This window comes from Oryx dammah, unplaced genomic scaffold (assembly GCF_014754425.2).
Source record: "Oryx dammah isolate SB20612 unplaced genomic scaffold, SCBI_Odam_1.1 HiC_scaffold_22, whole genome shotgun sequence".
NCBI classification, from domain to species: Eukaryota; Metazoa; Chordata; class Mammalia; order Artiodactyla; family Bovidae; genus Oryx; species Oryx dammah.
In genome coordinates this window covers 39,396,422-39,411,345 of record NW_024070206.1, presented here as the reverse complement: position 1 = coordinate 39,411,345, position 14,924 = coordinate 39,396,422, and the positions used below count along the sequence as shown (strand labels likewise).

Sequence of the window (14,924 nt, the reverse complement as noted above, 5' to 3'; positions counted from 1 at the left end):
ACTTATGTGCCCTGAGGAAACCACTTCTGATACCTTCAGGTGAAATTACTCTCTCCCTTTTTGCTCCCAGACACATTCACAATCTATTAGAACATTTATGACACTCTGCAGTCATTAATGGACAGTTATTCCTGACACTTTTTAGATAAGCCCTTGATTGGACTTTAGGGGAGAGGAGAGACTCAGAAATGATGAAGTAAATTTTATGGTTAGGGTCATGGGAGGAAAAGGTTCTTGGGTTTCACCAGATTCTCCCAAAGACTGTTGTTATCATTTAGTCACTAAGTCATGTCTGACTCTTTTGTGACCCCATGGACTGTAGCCCACTGGACTCTTCTATCCATGGGATTTTCCAGGCAAGAATACTGGAGTGGGTTGCTGTTTCCTTCTCCAGAAGATCTTCCTGACCCAGGGATTGAACCCATATCTCCTGCTTGGAGGTGGATTCTTTACTACTGAGGCACCCGGGAAGCCCATATTTAATAAGCAGAGATATTACTTTGCTGCGAAAGGTCCGACTAGTCAAAGCTATGGTTTCCAGTAGTTATGTATGGATGTGAGAGGTGGACCACAAAGAAAGCTGAGTGCTGAAGAACTGATGCTTTTGAACTGTGGTGTTGGAGAAGACTCTTGAGAGTCCCTTGGACTGCAAGGAATCAAACCAGTCAATCTATACACAGGGAGAAAAGCTGAAGAATCATAGCAATAAACTATAAGCAACTGGACGACATGGACAACTATTTCTTGGTTATCTTTGTAAGGAGATCAAACCAGTCAATCCTGAAGGAAATCAACCTTGAATATCCACTGGAAGGACTGATGCTGAAGCTGAAGCTCCAATACTTTTGCCACCTGATGCGAAGAGCTGACTCATTAGAAAAGACCCTGATGCTGGGATAGCCTGAAGGCAGGAGGAGAAGGGGATGAAATAGTTGGATGGCATCACCGACTCAATGGACATGGATTTGAGCAAGCTCTGGGAGATGGCGGAGGACAGAGAAGGCTGGCGTGCTGCAGTCCATGAGGTCGCAGAGTTGGACACGACTGAGAGACTGAACAACAACAATTTGCATAATACCTTGTTAAAGCCTGGTTGATGATGCCTGGTGAGTGGAATAGGGTAGAACACCTCCTGTTTGCCAGATGCTACATATAATCCTGAGAAGTTCTCCCTTTATTTCAATATTCGAAGAAAGCTCAGTGAGATTCCTTAAGCATGGTTTTCACAGTACCTTTATTACTTCTTATATTCTATGACTTGAGCAGGTGGCCAAGAATACTAGATACCAGAAGCCACATTTCCAGAGAAAGAGCATCCATGGGGCTGGCAAGCCTGAGGAACTGTCTTCTGCTTTCCCTTGCTGGCTGTTGCTCTCAGAGATCCTGCATCACCTGCTTATTCCTCAAGATGAAGGCTAATAGACAAAGCAGACAGGGATGTGGAGGACTGGGAAAGCAGAAATTAGTTGGGGACCACTGTTTTGTTTTGTTTTTGTTTTTTTTTTGCACTCTGTCCTGTCTAAATATATAATTAATTGTCTTTGTAGGATGAGAGTCAGTAATGGAGTGGAAGACAGAAAATGAACTTCATCACCCATTTAGAACTGGAGAAGGAAAAGGCAACCCTCTCCAGTATTCTTGCCTGGAGAATTCCATGGATAGAGGAGACAATCCATGGGATGGTAAAGAGTCAGACACAACTGAGTGACACCCACACATCCACACACACCCATTTAGAAAATAGCTCTAACCCAATGTCCTAGTGCATGACCAGTTATTTGGAAGATGAGTTAGGAGAGCTCCTCACCTAGGGTGAGGAGAGCTCTGGATAGCTCATCAGCAGTACAGATTACTTATAGGTGTCCTGAGGTCAAGAAATGAGAAGTTATCTTTTGTTAAAAGAGAAAAATCTTTAAAAATCAATGGAAAATACCGATGAGAAAATCTGTAAACCAGAGAGCCAAGGTACACAGCAGTGATGTTTTACGCTACTCTTTTGTGTCTTTTCAAAATATTGGCTCCATTTCTTTTTCTCCAGCCCCTGCAGGAGTGACCTCACGACACAGACTTTGACCAGCTTGGTGCAGCTGCAACCAGACAGCACTTTGCCTTAGGCTCCGAAGTTCCCGGAGAAGGCAATGGCAACCCATTCCAGTACTCTTGCCTGGAAAATCCCATGGATAGAGGAGCCTGGTAGGCTACAGTCCATGGGGTCTCGAAGGAGTCGGAGGCGACTTCGCGACTTCGCTTTCACTTTTCACTTTCATGCATTGGAGAAGGAAACGGCAACCCACTCCAATGTTTTTGCCTGGAGAATCCCAGGGACAGAGGAGCCTGGTGGGCTGCCGTCTATGGGGGCGCACAGAGTCGGACACGAGTGAAGCAACTTCGCAGCAGCAGCTGAAGTTCCAGCGCAAATAGCAGACCCTGCCTGACTTGCGCACAGTGCAATCCAGATGCTCGGGGTGGGGGGGGGGGGGGCCCCACCCCCACCAACTCCGCCCCGTGGGCCACCCTTCGCAAATAGAGGACAGAGTAGCTGGATTGGTGCCTCCTCCTTTTCACCCCGGGTGGATAGTTCGGACATTTCAGAGCGTTCCTCAGCAGTGCCTGCACTGTCTAACCGCTTTCCTTCCTCCTTCTCTGAGTTCACTCTGCAAACCAATTGCTTCCACGAGAGTCCTATTGTGGAGTCTGCTTCTTGGGGAAATATACGCTAAAGCGAGTCTAGTCAAGTCCCTACCCATCACTGATTGGACCCTCCCGGAATAATAAATGAGAACAAAATGATGATTATGACCACTTTCTAAGTAGATTCTGTTCCGTCATGCAAAGTTTCCTCAAGGTAATCTTCTCCACGATATAACATCACTATTTTATTCATCAGTGTTGAATTTGAAATGAATTGTACTTAACCTTACATTGAAGTTCATTATTTTTCTGAGAAACTAAGCTAATTGAGGGCATGCTAAGTCCCTTCAGTCATTTTTGACTCTTTGTGACGCCGTGGACTGTAGCCTGCCAGGCTCCTCTGTCATAGGATTCTTCAGGCAATACTGGAGTGGGTCGCCATGCCCTCCTCCAGGGGATCTTCCCCACCAAGAGATTGAACTCGCGTCTCTCATATTTCCTGCATTAGCAGGCAGGGTCTTCACCACTGTCACCACCTGGGAAGCCCAAAATTGAGGGCTGGTGTCACTTTTCTCAGCTTTGCAGCAGGCCGGGGGTCCTCATGATTGCATCTTGATGACAAGTCTTGACAGATATTATGGGACAGTGACTTGTTTATCAGCGCACTCGGCTAATATTTGGGCTTCTTTGGTGGCTCAGACAGTAAAGAATCTGCCTGCAATGCAGGAGATGTAGGTTTGATTCCTGGGTTGGGAAGATCCTCTGGAGAAGGGAATGGCAAGCCACTCCAGTCTTCTTGCTTGGGAAATCCAATTGACAGAGGAGCTTGGTGGGCTACAGTCCAAGGGGTTGTAAAGAGTGGAACAGGACTGAGCAATTTTCAATTTCTGCTAGTATTGGAAGTTAGAAATTGAATTCTCAGTAATATGATTTTATTTGGTATTTTCCCGAGAAGCCACTCAGCATCTCCTGTATTAGGTACTCCTCACCCAGATCAAACAGAACTTTACAATTTCTGATGGAAAAGGAGGTAAAACAGAAGTCTTAGTCCAACATCATGAAAGAATAAAAATAGCTACAGACTTAATCCGTTTCAGTAGCTATAGATATACTTGGTTTCTTTTAATCACCAAATTTATAAGTTTTATATATATATATATTTTTTTTTTTTTTTCTTCAGAAAACAGCAGTTTGCTCAGGGGACCAATAGGCTAGATATAGGTTTATTATATTAGGTTGGTGCAAATGTAATTGCAATTTCAGATTGTGAATTTTAAATCATTATAACTATGCTCCAAATGCATCTTTATTAATCAAAATAGGAACCATTACAACAAACACATTTCTGCCAATGAGAAATAAGTTGGTTTATTCCTTTAGTTGGTTTATTCCAGGATTCAGTGAAATCTTGGAAAGCATTTTTCTGCTTCCTGCTGGTTGTGGAAGCATTTTCCCTGTTAAAAAGTTGTTGAGATGCTTGAAGAAGTGATAGTTGGTTGGCGAGAAGTCAGGTAAATATGGTGGATGAGGCAAAACTTCATTGCCCAAGTGGTTCAGCTTTTGAAGCGTTGGTTGTGTGATGCTCAGTTGGGCATTGTCATGGAGGAGAATGGGGCCCATTCTGTTGACCAATGCTGGCTGCAAGTATCACAGTTTTCAGTGCATCTCTGATTTGCTGAGCATACTTCTCAGATATAATGGTTTCACTGGGATTCAGAAAGCTGTAATGGATCAGACGGGTAGCAGGCCACCAAAGAGTGACCATGAACTTTTTTGGGGTGGAATTTTGGCTTTGGAAAGTGCTTTGGAGCTTCTTCTTGGTTCAGGTGCTGAATTGGTCATTGCTGGCTATAGTATAAAACCCACTTTTCATCACATATCACAAACTGATTGAGAAATGGTTTGTTGTTGCATAGAATAAGAGAAGACGACACTTCAAAAAAGATGATTAAAAAAAAATTCAGTTGGGTCATGAGGCACCCACTTATCAAGCTTTTTCACAATTCAGAAAACGAAGATCATGGCATCCGGTCCCATCACTTCATAGGAAATAGACGGGGAAACAGTGGAAACAGTGTCAGACTTTATTTTTTGGGGCTCCAAAATCACTGCAGATGGTGACTGCAGCCATGAAATTAAAAGATGCTTCCCCCTTGGAAGAAAAGTTATGACCAACCTAGATAGCATATTCAAAAGCAGAGATATTACTTTGCCGACTAAGGTCCGTCTAGTCAAGGCTATGGTTTTTCCTGTGGTCATGTATGGATGTGAGAGTTGGACTGTGAAGAAGGCTGAGCGCCGAAGAATTGATGCTTTTGAACTGTGGTGTTGGAGGAGACTCTTAAGAGTCCCTTGGACTGTAAGGAGATCCAACCAGTTCATTCTGAAGGAGATCAACCCTGGGATTTTTTTGGAAGGAATGATGCTGAAGCTGAAACTCCAGTACTTTGGCCACCTCATGAGAAGGGTTGACTCATTGGAAAAGACTCTGATGTTGGGAGGGATTGGGGGCAGGAGGAGAAGGGGACGACTGAGGAAGAGATGGCTGGATGGCATCACGGACTCGATGGACATGAATCTGAGTGAACTCCGGGAGATGGTGATGAACAGGGAGGCCTGGCATGCTGCGATTCATGGGGTCGCAAAGAGTCTGACATGAATGAGCGACTGAACTGAACTGAACTGAATTTGCTTCAGATGACCATAGAATGGTTGACATTGAGTTCTTGGTCAACTTCTCATGTAGTTATCAGAGAATCAGCTTTGATGATGGCTCTCAGTTGGTCATTGTCAACTTTCGATGGCCGGCCACTGCACTCCTCATTTTTCAAGCTCTTGTTTCCTTTGCAAAACGTCTTGACCATCACCACCCTGTATGTTCATTAGCAGTTCCTGGGCCAAATGCATTGTTGATGTTGAGCGTTGTCTCCACTGCTTTACAATCCATTTTGAACTTGAATAAGAAAATTGCTCAAATTTGCTTTTTTTCTAACATCATTTCCCTATTCTAAAATAAACAGCAAGTAATGAGTCATTAGCAAAAAACATAAAGTGAGAAATGTGCATTAAAATGATGCATAACATAACCATCCTTATTTAGGAGTGTATTCCAGTATCAAATGGCAAAGTTCAACAATGTAAAACTGCAATTACTTTTGCACCAACCTAATAGCAAAGTTTTAGGGTATATCTATATTTGATATCCACAGACTCAGAAACTTTGAATAAATAGGATATGTCCTATAAATAGGTTTTAAATGTGTTTATAAATAGACATCCTATTTATTCTAAACTTAAGCTTATTCTAATACTAAATTTGTACACAAGGAAAACTACCAGACTCCCCTCGCCACCCATGGTCTAAACATAATGCTTGTTGTTTAGTTGCTCAGTCATGTCCTACTCTGTGACCCCAGGTACTGTAGCCCACCAAGCTCCTCTGTTCATGGAATTTTCCAGGCAATAATACTGGAGTGGGTTGCCATTTCCTTCTCCAAGGGGATCTTCCCAACATAGGGATTGAACCCTCCATTTCCAGAATTGCAGTGGATTATTTACCACTGAACTACCAGAGAAGCCCAAGCATGATGCTTGGAGCCCAGTAAATCTCAGTCGATATTTGTTGAATGAATGAATAAATGTCTGAATGTTTGTTAACAATGGTGACAAAATGCCAACAAAGCTTCAGTGAGCGGAAATCAAGGGTGTCAGGAAGGATTTTCCTGCATAATCACAGGGGTGGTTATGTGGGAGGAGTCAGTCTTCCACCTCTGTCTTCCTGTCTTTGTTTCCTCTGTGTTTCCTGAGCCCAGGGATCCTGGGAGCAGGCTGCAGGAGAACATCCCCTGGGTACTGCTTCATCACTCTGCTGATTGGCCCTGGGCTGATACCGCAGGCTCCCAGGAACAGAGCTTGGCAGATCACTAAGGGAAGGTCATTGAATCTCTCTCTGGCCTCCTTTAGTTGGGGGTGGAGAAACTTGAAAGATATTCCTCCTTACATATCACTCCTTCCCAACTGACTGCAGCATTTAAGATGATGCTCTTTCCTAAACTGTGAGAGTGAAAGTGCTCAGTTGGCACAGCTTCCTGGCATAAAGAAGAAGCAGGAGAGAAGGAAGCTGATGGATGTTACATCCAGATGCTTGGAAACAAGACTACAGGTGTCCGCTTACTTCACAGGTTGCATATACAGTCGTAGCAGCTTGAGAAGACCAAGTTTCCAGCATTCTCTAAAAATAAAAATACTAACAAGTAACCTAAGCTGTGGGTCTTTAAGAGCTTAAAGGCAATTAATGGGAAGAAGTAGCCTTAATTAAACCCACATCAGAAGCATCAGGGCTTTGAAATCACAGCTTTTCTCTACCAGAAATATGCCTGATTAAGGGGAGACATTTTTGCCATTGGTGCAGCATGCCTAGAGGGAAGCAGTGTCCCATCGCCTGGCGCACGGGCATCTTTAATGGGCTTGCTTATGTCCTGCTGTCACCCCCGACTTCCCCACAGAAAATTTTGAGGGAACATTGTATTCTAGTGTGATCCACTTGTCTTTATTCTAAACAAGTGTCTAGAATGACTCAACATCAGGAATGAAAGTGTACATCAAACACATTTGGAAGAATACAAAGATACATTTGCTTCAAGGGTTTGAGCTCTGTCACTTATTTCCCTGTGAACATTCCTGCTCTTCCTTCTGCCTCTTTGAGTGAAGCAAGTCCTTCTATCTCTTCTTTTTAAATGATTTTTTTGGGGGACCATTTAAAAAGTCTTTATTGAATCCGTTGCAGGATTGTTTCTGTTTTATGATTTGGTTTTTGGTCACGAGGCATGTGGGATCTTAACTCCCCAATGAGGGATCAAACTAGCAGCCCCTGCATTGGAGGGTGAAGTCATAACCACTGGACCACCAGGGAAGTCCCTATCTTTCTCTTTTAAACACATATCTTTTGGAGGGGTGCTATTTCTCTTGCCTGTGTTTTTTCTTTAAACTTTGGGCAATGTGGTAGGCAGAATCCTAGGATGCCCTGCTTGGCCCCACCCCAAGGTTCCTGGCATGTCAAGGACAGATACCTAGTCCCAGTTATTCCATTAAACACTAATCCAGGTACTGCTCTGGGTAACTGCAGATGTAACTGAAGTCCCAAATCAGTTGTCTTGAGATAGAGAGAGTATCTGGGTGGGCGTGACCTAGCACATGAGTCCTTTAAGAGCAGAGAGGTTTGGTTTTTTTTTCCCCCTAGTTGGTCACAGAGGAGAGAGCCAGAGAGAAACGTGGATAAAGAAGCAGATATTCACACTCTGAATGGTTGTGGGGAGCCATGTGGCAAGAACGTGACTTGCCTTTAGGTACTGAGAGCAGTCCCCAGCTGACAGTCAGCAACAAATGAGGATCTCAGTCCTTCAACCATAAGGATGTGAATTCCACCAACAGTCAGTTCTCCTGGAAGAGGACCCTGAGCCCCAAGATGAGAACCACAGATTCAGCCAGCACTTGAGGTCAGCCCATGAGACTCTGAGCTGAGTCCAGCCATGCTGGTTGGGTTTCTACCTATAGAAACTGGGTGATTATAAACGTTGTTGTTCTCAGTTGCTAAGTGTGTGGTCATTTGTTAAGCAAAGATAAAAACTGACACAGGCAACCAGAAATCCACACACTTAAAAATGAGGCAGAGGGGCTTCCTGGCGGTCCAGTGGTTAAGACTCTGCTGCCAATGCAGGGGGTACCGGTACGATTCCGGGTTGGGGAACTAAGATGCCATGTGCCACACAGCTAAAAGAAAAAGCAACAACAAAAAATATGAGACAAGGACGAGGAATATGTTGATACACTAGCTTGAAGAAAAATGAGTGTGATACTAGCCTTTGTTAATGCAGGCTATTCCTGCAGCCTAAGACTAGTCACTTGGCAGGTGAAAAGTGAATCTAGTGGGCACATTCATTCATTCATAAAGTGAAAGTGAACTCGCTCAGTCATGTCCGACTCTTTGCGACCCCGTGGACTGTAGCCCACCAGGCTCCTCCATCCATGGGATTCTCCAGGCAAGAATACTGAAGTGGGTTGCCATTTCCTTCTCCAGGGGATCTTCCTGACCCAGGGATCAAACCCAGGTTCCCCGCATTGCAGGCAGATGCTTTAACCTCTGAGCATTCATTCATAGTAGAGTATTTATTCAGGACCTAGGACATAGATAGCACTCACCTGGGTTAATTTTGCAGTGGTAGAGAAACATTTCAGTAAATAGACAACTCTATTTTTTTGGGTCACAAGAAATCCTGAAAGAAGTTTAGAGAAGTTATAGAGAAAAGCATGTGTTCTGACTTTAAATGATATCTGAGTGAAGGAAACTTTACTTTTAAAAAATGTTTCATTAACTAGAGGAAAGATAGTAAAAGTCCAGAGAAAGTCCAGAGGCAAATGTATACCTTTTGTCCTCTTTTTCTTTTAAACACAATTTTAATTCAATTTTAATTGATATGAGTGATAGAAAATTCAGACCGTAAGCAGAACTAAAGACGGTGCAGTGTCGGCTGCGGGTGTTGCAGAGAGGATCCTCTCGTCTCCTTGCTTTTTTGTTCTCACTATTAAGCAGGAGGACTTCGAGATTTCTCATTGATTTCTCCTGTTGCCTTTTGTTGTTCATGAACTTAAGGCCGTGTTTCCTTGACTCCAGAGTAATTTCTGAAAAAAGATCTGCGGACATTACAGGGTATCTGGGTCATTAACTGTGTCAACGCTGACCGAGGAAATCATTTTCTAGTAGAAGATGGTTATTTGTTCAAAATAAAGGCAGAGATGTGGCCATTTTCACATGTTTGTAAATGGTATATAGGGTATTTATTTTGTGGAAATTTAGCACGATACCTGGAAGCGAAAGAGAAGACTGCTGATTAGCAAGGAGTATTGGAAATATTATCATAGTCTCCATTCTGTTTCCGTCCTCCTAGAAAATAAAATAGCCAATTTTGTTTCCTATTTTTTGGACACATTCCTTCCTTTGTTTTTTTTAGAAAATGTGCTAGTTATGGCAGGGGAGGGAGGGTGTGACAAGGTACGAAGATGAATGGCAAAGGGAAGAAGCAAAGTTGGAAAATAGAGCCTATGGAGAAATTTGAAGGAAAGAAGAAGCTTTTGCCTGAAAAAAAAAAATCGTTTCTTTTAAAATATTGAAATATATTTGCAGTACAATATTATGTAAGTTACAAGTGTACAATAGAGTGATTCACAGGTGGCTCAGAGGTTAAAGCATCTGCCTATAATGTGGGAGACCAGGGTTCAATCCCTGGGTTGGGGAGATCCCCTGGAGAAGGAAATGGTGACCCACTCCAGTGTTCTTGCCTGGAGTATCCCATGGATGGAGGAGCCTGGTAGACTACAGTCCACGAGGTCACAAAGAGTTGGACACGACTGAGTGACTTCACTTTCACTTTCATTCCATCTATGGGCTTCTCTGGTGGCTCAGTGGTAAAGAATCCACCTACAGTGCAGGAAACAGGAGACGCAGGTTCAATCCCTGGGTCAGGAAGATCCTCTGGAGGAGGGCATGGCAACCCACTCCAGTATTCTTGCCTGGAGAATCCCACGGACGGAGAAGCCTGGCGGGCTACAGTCCATGGGGCTGCAAAGAGTCAGACAGGACTGAAGCAACTGAGCACGCATTTTCATCTACAGTTATTATAAAATACTGGCTGTGTTCCCTGTGTTGTACAATGTAGCTTGAAGCTTATTTTATTTATTTGCATCTTATTTGGTACCTAATAGTTTGTATCTCTTACCTTCTTAACCTTTTACTGCCTCTCACCCTTTTCCCTTTCCCACTGATAACCACTAGTTTGTTCCTTAACATCAGCAAGTCTGCTAAAAGTGGGCTTCTTACAACTCTTTTCTTCTAGTAGAGGTTAGTAAATTTCTTTTTTTTTGGTGGACTAAGAGGCACCACCGTGTTATATAGTAATACTGTGTAGATATTAAGTAGAGAAAACAAGTTTCTACGTTTTTACTTATGAAGTTAAAAACACGGTAATTGAGTGCACTTTTTTAAAGTTTTTTTTTTTTTTTTGATATGGACTATTTTCTTAAAGTCTTTATTGAATTCATTACAGTATTACTTCTGTTTTTTGCCCACGAGGCATGTGAGATCTTAGCTCCTGTTCCCTGGATCGAACCCACCCCTACACTGGAAGGGGAAATCTTAATTACTGGACAACCAAAGAAGTCTTGGGTCCAATTTTTAAACAACGAGAAGAATGGAATTATTTTGGGAGGATAACATTATGCTTAGTCGGAGTTGTGAATCAATGTTCCCTATTATCAAATACTCGTCTGTGTAAACTATTCTTAGTTCATGGTTGATACAAAATAGATGCTGAGCCACGTTCAGACCACAGGCCACAGTTTTCTGGCCTCTCCTTTGGAGTTTTTCAGAACAGTGGCAATGAGCTATTCTCAGCATCCATCAGTAACTGTATTAAACAGAATGAACATGAATGTCAGTGATAGGAATCAATACTTTAGCAACAGAGTAGGCAAGGGCTACGGGGAAGGAAATATGAGGAATTAACTAGCTCTTTTGATCTTTAAATTTAGATAGAAAAGAAATCTCCTAAAAATCTATATACCCCATGTTACACCCAGAAATATTTTTTCTAGGTGATGACTTTGTGTCAGTTTTTACATTTTTCCTCCATTATGTAGTTTTAAAGCTTAGTTTTGTTAATATACAAAATAAATGTTAACTATAAATAAGGTCTGGGCCTAAAAATAAACACCCTGTTCTCAGTTAAGTTCTATTGATTTCCATGAGTAAATACAGTGTAAGAGTTTTCAATAAAGCTATGCCCTTAAAAGCATACTTCCTGGATTTTTTTCCTTATTTCTTTTATTGTAGAGTACACCAGGTACCATAAAACACTGTGGGTTAGGTTTTATGGCAGACAGAAAATAAATTCCTCTAATAGAGGGGTATATATTCAATGTTGACTAATATGTCACATACATCAGTGTTGCTGGTTATCTTCCTAAAAGGAAGACTTCAACTTTGATGAAGATAAACCAAGCCCAATTGTGTGAGCATTGCTTCCCTGGTGGCTCAGAGGTTAAAGTGTCTGCTTCCAATGCGGGAGACCCGGGTTCAATCCCTGGGTCAGGAAGATCCCCTGGAGAAGGAAATGGCAATCCACTCCAGCATTCTTGCCTGGAGAATCCCATGGACGGAGAAGCCTAGTAGGTTACAGTCCACGGGGTAGCAAAGAGTCGGACACGACTGAGTGACTTCACCTCAATACAACTGTTATATTTTTTGTCAGGAAGGAAAACTTAAGTAACACACACAGTGCTTGCATGTAAGACTTCTGATACAGGTAGAAAAAACTTTAAAATGAAACTTAATTTTAGCAGAGCATTCAATATATGCTTATTTTTTCCCCTTGAGCCTTAGTTTTGTCTAGTTTGTATAGAATGTAATATCTTTCCTTTCTCTAAAACATATGAAGTTGATAAGGTACCTTGCAAAGCAAATAACACTTCCTTGTGTAATGGCTACTCATTCTTTAAGACTCAGCCCAGTGTCTCTTTCTCCAGGAAAACTCCCGCCAGCAGCCCTCACACCTAGGTCTAGGCTCTGCCTTCTTGTTGCTCCCACACACACTCTGCCTTTATTACACTTCCACGTGCTGTTGTTTGTCTGTGTAAAAATCCATCTACCCAATTAGACTTTGGGCAACTGTAAGGCAGGGATCACATCTCATTCACTCCAGCTTTATTCCTGGTACCTAGAGCAGTGCCAAACCTTGAGCAAGGGCTCATTATAAGCTTCCTAAATTAAGGGGTAAGTGAGTGGATACACAGAGGGATAGACGGGGATGGATTAACACCATTTCCCCCACTGTTTTCCAAAAGAGTCAGTGAGGTTATGACATAATTCAGGATGTGGAATAAGGATGAGGGGAGCAGGAAATGGAAAAGGAGGTATCCAAAAAGGAGAAAGGGCCTCTATCAGAGACTAGGAGGAATGAGATATGGCCTGTGGTTTGCTGGACCCAGTTAGGGACAACCATGTGCGGCCTTTGTAATGCTGGCTGCAGGGTTGCCTAATCAATGTGGGTCATTTTTCTTTACTTTTCCTTCCTTCCCCCCTCCCTCTCTTCCTTCCTTTCTCACTTTTCCTTATTAATTTAATTAGCTATGTATTTGTTTATCCTTACCATTTTGTACTGTCTTTTTATTATTCTTTGGAAAGCACTCAAGATATTTTATTCTGGCATCTAATATAATCTCAGCAAAATATTTCATAGCCTAGTTTATACAAAATGGACAAGGAGAGATATTTATTGAACATCAGTCTTGTTCTCAGAAATTTAAGTAAAATGTAGACAACATATAAAAAAATTGACCCTACTGTGAAGAGCCGTGAACTTGGTGAATGAGAGAAGATAAGCACCAAAAATATTTAATAACACCCAAGGCAATACACAGCACTTCCTTACTCTTCTTCAATACCTGACAATTTCTTTTCTAAAATACACATTGATTTTGTCACTTTCTTTAGGGGAGGTCCCTCATCACCTCTTGCCAGATTCACCAAGTTCCCCATCTCTACTGAAAGTAGCCTAAGGAAGGCTCTGTGTAGCAAAGCTTTATGAGGATAGAATTCCATCTACACTGAGGCCCATTGGAGTGGTAATGAGGAAAAGGGAGAGGGTTCCGTCATTTTCATTGCTGAAATCACAGAGATTCTTTCTTTTGCTTACATATAGGTGATGGGGTTGAGGGGGGAGGGGAAGCTTTCTTGTGGGAGCATTTTCTTGGTCCTTTAACACCAGTCTCTGAAAGGGCTTTTATGTATGACTTATCAACATGAAGGACCGCAAGCACAATCCCTGGTTCCTTCCTGCATCTGCAGTGTTCTTTTATTGCATTTTGGGGAACTGGTTTAGCTTCCTGTGATGAGCCTGCCAATGCAGAGATGCAGGAGACGTGGGTCCAATCCCTGGGTCGGGAAGATTCCCTGGAGGAGGAGAGGGCAATCCACTCCAGTATTCTTGCCTGGGAAATCCCATGAACATAGGAGCCTGGCGGGCTATACTCCATGGGGTGCCAAAAGAGTCGGAATGACTGAGCACGCACAACAAGCTAAAACACATCTTTGATATTTGACCCACCTGGTTTTTTCTTCCTTCTTGTCCTGACCCAAATTTCAGCCCCCAATTTCTAGCTACTAGAGCTGGGGAAGAAGCTGCAGATGAACAAGCTGAGGAGTAGATGTCGCGGATGCATTCCTGTAGCTGTAAACTGAGAAGCCTGGGGCTAGAGGTGATCCCCCCAGGGCCATAAGGAGCATTTTGCTAGAGATCCCGGGAGAGCAGAGATGTAAACGCGGCTGGTTTCCACATTCACCAAGTGCCTAATGCCCATGCTAGGTTATTTAAGAACTATGTCTATGTGTGCAGGAGAACATTATGGTTTTCATTTTTAAAATTCATCCAATACTAACTAGAAAATGAGAACAGTTATTAATTTTATAGCAGTCGGTTTTCAAAAAAAGAAAAGAGTAAGTTCCTACACGTGAACTTGGAAGCACTCTTATTTTTCAAGAGAAAATGAATGTGATAATCTGATGGAAGTACTGACCTGGCATGGAAAGTGAAACTGCTCACTGACAGATGAGCCAGCTTGCTGCTACATGTTAAAATTTGGGAAAAAGTTAAAGCAAGTTTGTTTCTTTAAGTATCATTGTCTCCTCTCTTGCTATGGTCTGATGTAAGCAAAAGTAGTTAATGCTCTGATACAAAGGACTCATTTTTGTAGTTTCAGAAAGAAACTTAAATGTTTTCCAGGAGCTTGTAAACATTTCCCTATATTTGTAAAGAAAACATATGGAGGACTTAATAGTTGATATTTTCTAAAGTTAAGATCCCCTGGAGAAGGAAATGGCAACCCACTCCAGTACTCTTGCCTAGAAAATTCCATGGATGGAGGAGCCTGGTGGGCTACAGTCCATGGGGTCGCAAAGAGTCGAACACGACGGAGTGACTTCACTCAAAGTTCTTGGAAGCCATTTGGAGGGCTTGGAGCTTATAATACCAAAGCTAGAGAAAAGAAAACCCATCCATCCGATTTAAACCATTTCAAGGGCAGGATACATATCCAGAGGTTCATCTGTTCCAATACTTCAGCAGTTGAGTCATTCAGAATTGTTTGGGAAAAGTTTTTCTACCATTTTTGTACCATAATCTCTTATTGTTGTATAAACATAGTTTTTTTTTTTAATCCATACTTGCAAGAAAGCCTACTTTTAA

The 14,924-nt window shown here is 42.4% G+C and overlaps 1 protein-coding gene and 1 long non-coding RNA gene across 34 annotated transcripts in view; both read right to left on the bottom strand.

Moving 5' to 3' along the window:
- Nucleotides 1–14,924, bottom strand: part of DTNA (dystrobrevin alpha) — a 443,139-nt gene that overhangs the window by 124,601 nt on the left and 303,614 nt on the right. The gene's annotated exons all lie outside the window — the stretch shown is intronic.
- LOC120881191 lies at nt 7,854–13,628 on the bottom strand. Its single transcript, XR_005725241.1, has 2 exons — nt 11,900–13,628; nt 7,854–11,703 (listed from the first exon to the last, which is right to left on the bottom strand). It is a non-coding gene; the product is annotated as an uncharacterized LOC120881191 (long non-coding RNA).